This window comes from Trichechus manatus, unplaced genomic scaffold (assembly GCF_000243295.1).
Source record: "Trichechus manatus latirostris isolate Lorelei unplaced genomic scaffold, TriManLat1.0 scaffold00122, whole genome shotgun sequence".
Classification (NCBI taxonomy): Eukaryota; Metazoa; Chordata; class Mammalia; order Sirenia; family Trichechidae; genus Trichechus; species Trichechus manatus.
Genome location: NW_004444058.1, coordinates 4840697 through 4846421, shown reverse-complemented (window position 1 = coordinate 4846421; position 5725 = coordinate 4840697).

The window sequence follows — 5725 nt, the reverse complement described above, 5'->3', positions numbered from 1 at the left end:
GTAGGAGGTTCTCACTGGCCATAAGGGGGGCTTGGAATGGGGGTGGGGGCCGGAGCTTGCTGAACTCCCTGTGTGCTGCTACCTTTGAGCAGGAGGGAGGCGGGGCAGGGAGCAGGCTTTTGTGTTGTGGCTTTTGGAGACTTGCCCAGGACTCAGGAGTAAATTTTTACATCGCTCCCTGGCGACTTTGAACTTCCCAGCTAGGGCCAAGGGTGATGTCACCCAGCAGGCGGCTCAACCCAGCCAGGCCTTGGCCCCCTTTAGCAAGAGAAGGCAGCAACAGCAACAACATGAATCCTATTTCGTAAAGCACACGTTTGGCAAACATTTTTCTATTTTTTGGGGGAAAATGTGGTTTTTGTTTCCCCTGAGCCTACATCACGCTGGACTCTGACTCCATTTTGGATTATATCTGTTTTTCCCAGCACCCAGTTCTTTTTAAAATAACTTGAGATTTTTGGTTTGTTTTGTTTTCATAAAGATTCACCTTTTTTCCTTCCCCTTCTGATGCCAGAGCTGCCCCAGCCTCAGCTGAAATGCTGAGTCATTTGGGAATCGGAGTTGATGGGTTTTTGTTAGACACATTTTCTTAGTCTTGGACTTTCTTTAGCCGGGGAGGTGGGTGCCGGTGGGTGGTTCAAGGTTAGTGCTTGGCGGTGTTTGTGGATTGCAGGCAGTATGTGAAATGATGAGGCCTCTGCTCTCCCCCTCTGCCAGAAACTCCCCTTCCATGGTCCAATGTGTTTGCTGTCCCCTGAAAAAAATTGGAGTGTGAGATGTCACCACATCTGCTTGGCCACCTTCTGTGAGCAGAAGTTGTGGCTGTTTGAATGTGGAGTACTTGAGGCCTGGGGATCCCCTAGGGGGCCTTGTTTAGAACAGTTTCAGGGTCTATTTTACTCTATTCCCCAAGGGTCTGACCTGTGGAGGCTCTGAGGAGGAAATGAGGCAGGATGGGGCACAAACAGAGAACTGGCGGTGACCCAGATCCAGGTTTAGGTGGGCACCCAATGGAACCCAGACATACAGTCCCTAAGCTCCTCATTTTCATCTTTCTTCTGTCTTCATTTCGCCTCCCAGTCTGTGTTTGAAGCACTCTGTACTTTAGCTCCTTAGAGATATAACTTATTGTCTGATCATTGTTGAGTGTGTGTGTGTGATCTTTGTGTTCTTCTAGTGATTGAATGTTTCCCCATCGAGTCAAGCTGGAACCTTGTCCTTGTCAATTACACAGAGCATTTGGCTCACTTTTATTTAATCTGATGTCCACTAAACATTGCATTCGTTCACTGCCAGCTTTTTTATTTCCCTGTTTTAATTTTTTTTTTAAATCTTTTTCTTTTGGTTGAACTCATCTGTTCACCCCACGGTGTGTCTGTCCGCATTTTTTGGGTCTTGGCCTAGAATATCTCTGTGTGGGAGGGGAAGACCAAGTCACACTCCTTTTCCCCTCTCATTTTCAAAGTCTCATTCTGGGGGGCAAGCCTGGAATGGGAGTAGCAGGGGCAGAAGTGTAGATTTATGAAGTAGGTAGAGCTTGGCAGGTGTGGAGGAGGGGGTTGCCAGAGGAAGTGGGTGGTGAGTATTAATGGTGGAAAGGTAGGATGAATGATGTTGAGGGAAGGCTGGTGGATGAGGTGAGAGATGCTGGGACATCTTGTAGGGAAGCAGGTGGGGGGCTTTGTTCTGGCAAGCCCCATGGGGTGCTGAGGTGCGGGCTCAGGTGTGCAGGGGCAGTGATTGTGGCATGTGTTGCCCTGACCAGCTGGATAATGGTGCCTCCTTTATGATACTACCCTCAGCTCCCTGCCATCCAAAAAGAAGGTCAGTGGCAGGTAGCGAATACGTAGCTTGAAAAAAGAAACAAGACAGAGTGGGAAGAAAGGAAGATGAGAAAAAGCAGGATTTCAAGGTTGGTGGACTGGGCTTGATACCATCTGGCCCATTCAAGGGGTGGAACAGCCAAGGTTCCAGAGGCCATCAGGGCAGTGGCAGGGGAGGGGGAGGAGGACAGAAATCTTGGCTTCCCAATCAGCACCAGATCTTCAGGGAAATATCCAGTTGCAATAGCAAGAAAGGGAATCCCCTGCCCTCCTCTTTGCCCTCCTTCTTTGGAAGCTTCTAGAACAGGAAGGACCCACTCTGGGGTATGGGGGATTGCTGGAAAAGTACATTTGAGATGCCTTTTTCTTAGGAGTTTCTGCCAGGAAGTGAGACCCAGCTGGTGTGTACACATCCACTTGCCCGCACCCCTAGGGGTGATGGGGAGGTGGGGGTTGCTGCTTGCTCGTGCAAATCCATCCCTCACACCCCCGTCTCTTTCTGGCCGCCACTGTCTAGACTGGTGACCTTTGACCTCCCCGCCCCTAGGAGTGTCTGAACTCAGAAGCGCTGCCCTTCGGGGACAGCAGGACAAAGCCCCATTCTTCCCTGTGGCCCCAGCCTCCACCCTGGGCCTGCAGCGCAAGTGGGCGCTGGAGTGCTGATGGTGATCAAGAAGGCAGAGGCAGACGCCCGGCATGGCTGGGAATCCCATGGGAAAAGGGCTTTGTTTTTCTATCCCAGATTCCATTTCCCTTCTCCAGGTGCACAAGTGCCTCTGAAGTCCCTGGGCTACTGGCTGGGATGAACACCTGGATGTGTTTGAATGGAGAGATCCCAGGCAGGGTGGCTGTTTGGGGATGGGGGTTTAGTCTTAGATGGACACTGAGTGCACCTGCCCAGAATCCTGGTCCCTGTGGCTGGGACAGTTGTCACAAACTGAGGGTTAGGGGTCAGGGGGCTCAAGCTGCCCTCCCCCTCCCGTTCTCCCTTCTCTCCTCACCCCCGCTCTCCTCCAGACACTCAGAGACCCACAGAAGTGCCTGCCCTTAGAGACGTGTGGGATGGGGAGGAGGGAGCCAGCTTTTGTGTCCCCCCCACTCTGTCTCAGGACACCCCACAAAGAGCTGGTTCTGAGTTGTATTCTCCACTCCCCAAGGCCTGTGGTGTCCCCAGCCAGGCTGGATACCACAGCGGGCCACATAAGGGCCAAAAGAAGTGGGGTTTGCCTTACACCTGCCCAAGCGGTACCCGGTGTGTTTCTGGGGCTCCCCCAACATCTCAGGTGTTTATCTTGTCCTATATTTCTCTCTAGGAAAAAATCCTTCCTGCTGAAAGTGGCCAGTTCTCTCTCCCCTAAGGAGGGCCTGACCCCTCCTGCTGGGGCGCAGCGTCTCCCTAACCCCACAGAGTGCCTGCAAGTGCCTTGTCCGGAACCTCTTGTCTGGGACCCTGAGGAGGCGGGGGAGGGGCTGCCAGACTTTGCTTGGGGCTCTGGAGGAACCTGAACTTGACACCCCAAAAAGCAAATAAAACAGTGGAAATGTTTGACTTCTTGTGTGTCCTTGGGTGAGGTTGGGGAGTCCCTGGAGGGCAGGGGTGGACCTCCTCAATCTGGGGTGTCGGCTGGTGGAGTAAGTCCCACATCAGCTCGTGTTGTTAGCTGCCGTTGAGTCGGCCCCTGACTTGTGGCTCCCCCATGCATAACAGAACAAAACACTGCCTGGTGCTGCGCCATCCCCATGATCAGGTGTGAATCAGACCATTGTGTCCCATAGGGTTTTCACTGGCTGATTTTCAGAAGTCAGTCATCAGGCCTTTCTTCCTAGTTCATCTTAGTCTGGAAGTTCCACTGAAACCTATTCAGCATCACAGCAACACGCAAACCACCACTGACAAACGAGTGGGGGCTGCCTATGAGGTTCCTTGGCCAGGAATCAGACCTAGGTCTCCCACGTGGAAGGCGAGAATTTACCACTGAACCACCACTGCTGTCTTACACAAGGTTCTGCTGAGATAGAATGAATGAATGAACGAGTAATGATGATAGGAATTCTGTACTGAGTGTTCTCCCTCAGAACAGAGAGGTGTAGTAAGTTGTTCTGGGTCACACAGCAAGGTGGATGGGCACTGGGATTTGAACCGTGATCCCCAGCTCCCCACAGCCCTGAGAGGTGGCACCGTCTTCACCACCTTTTGCAAAAGGGGGAACTGAGGCTCGTCTGGGGGAAGCCACTGGTCCCTGGTGTCGCAGTGAGGGAAAGGAGGGGCCAGGATTTGAAACCAGGACCCGGTTATGCCCCGTGAATATTCTCAGCTGCAGGAGGTGGGGGGGGGGAGTGAATATACTTTAGGGCTGGTGGCTTGATCAGAATAAAGCTTTGAAACAAAAGGGGCTTCATCAATGAGGAGAACGTCTTATATCAGGGAACATGGGGCCCCAGGGGAGGGGTCTCCTCCAAGTCACCCAGAACCTAGGGTCTTTGTACCCTTGGCTGAGCTGTCTACGGCTGGGTAGTTCATTCCATGGTCTTATTCACAGGTAGGGCACAGTCCCAGGGTGGGAGTCTCAGTCCCACGTGGGGTCTCAGTCCCAGGGTGGAGGCCGCAGTCTCAGGGTGGGTGTCTCAGTTTCATGGTGGGGGCTGCAGTTCCCAGGGTGGGAGGTCTCAGTCCCAGGGTGGGGGCCGCAGTCCTGGGGGGTAACATACAGATGTTCCTGCAGCTGTCAGAGGGGCTCTGGCTTCTCATGAGTCCTTTTTAGATGGGAATCCTTCCCTAAAGCCCTCACACACCTCCGTTTAGCCCCTGGGCCCAGTCAGACACCCTGCCTCCCCTTGGCCACCCTGGCCACTGAAAGATGCCCCCCCCCCCATGACTGCTCCTGACAAGTTGCAGGCTGAGACGAGGCTGCTGGCGGGGTGTGGGTGCCGGGTGTGGATGGACAGGGGGAGGGGGCATGGAGTGGTGACGGAGCAGAGGGTGCAGGGTCTAAGCCCTGGGAAGGGGTCTATAAAAGCCATGAAGAGCCGGGAGGGACCTGGGCCTTACTTTACTTCTCTGAGCCTCAGTTTCCCCATCCCTCATGGGGCTGTTGTGAGAATTCAGGAGATGTTACCTTTGCAGCCCTTAATTTGGTGCCTGGTATGTAACAAAAAACAAAACAAAACAAATTGGTTGCTGTCAAGTCAATTCCGACTCATAGCAACCCTATAAGGACAGAGTAGAAGTGCCCCCATAGGGTTTCCAAGGAGCGGCCGGTGGATTCGAACAGCTGACCTTTTGGTTAGCAGCCAACCTCTTAACCACTATGCCACCAGGGCTCCCCTGGCACTTAGTAGTACTTAATAAGTGCAATTGTTATTGCCTTCTCCTCCGAGAAGTCTTCCTGGCTGCCCAGGTGCCTCTTCTGGCTCCAACAGCACTCTGGGTAGTAACCATCTGGTTCTGTGAGGGCCCATGGGGCAGGATGGTCAGTCTGGGGTCCCCTGTGTCCCCATGACCAACACAGGGCCTGGCATAGAGCAAACTAAAAAAAACCAAACCCGTTGCCATCGAGTTGATTTTGACTTACAGCAACCCTATAGGACAGTGTAGAACTTTCCAAGGAGCAGCTGGTGGATTTGAACTGCTAACCGTTTGGTTAGCAGCCGAGCTCTTAACCACTGTGCCACCAGGTCTCAGAGCATTAGCACAGTAAACGCAGGGTGACCGGAGGCCAACAGGGGGCGCAGGGACGCGTAGGAGCCTACAGAGTGAAAGACGCTAGGGACACCAGGCTCCTTCTGCAAGGCTGCCCTCAGCCCTGACTGCAGGGGCGGATTAACCAGTAAGCAAGGTATGCATGGGCTTAATTGTGTTTACTTACTAACCCTTAGTGCACAATTTCATACGGGTTTCACTA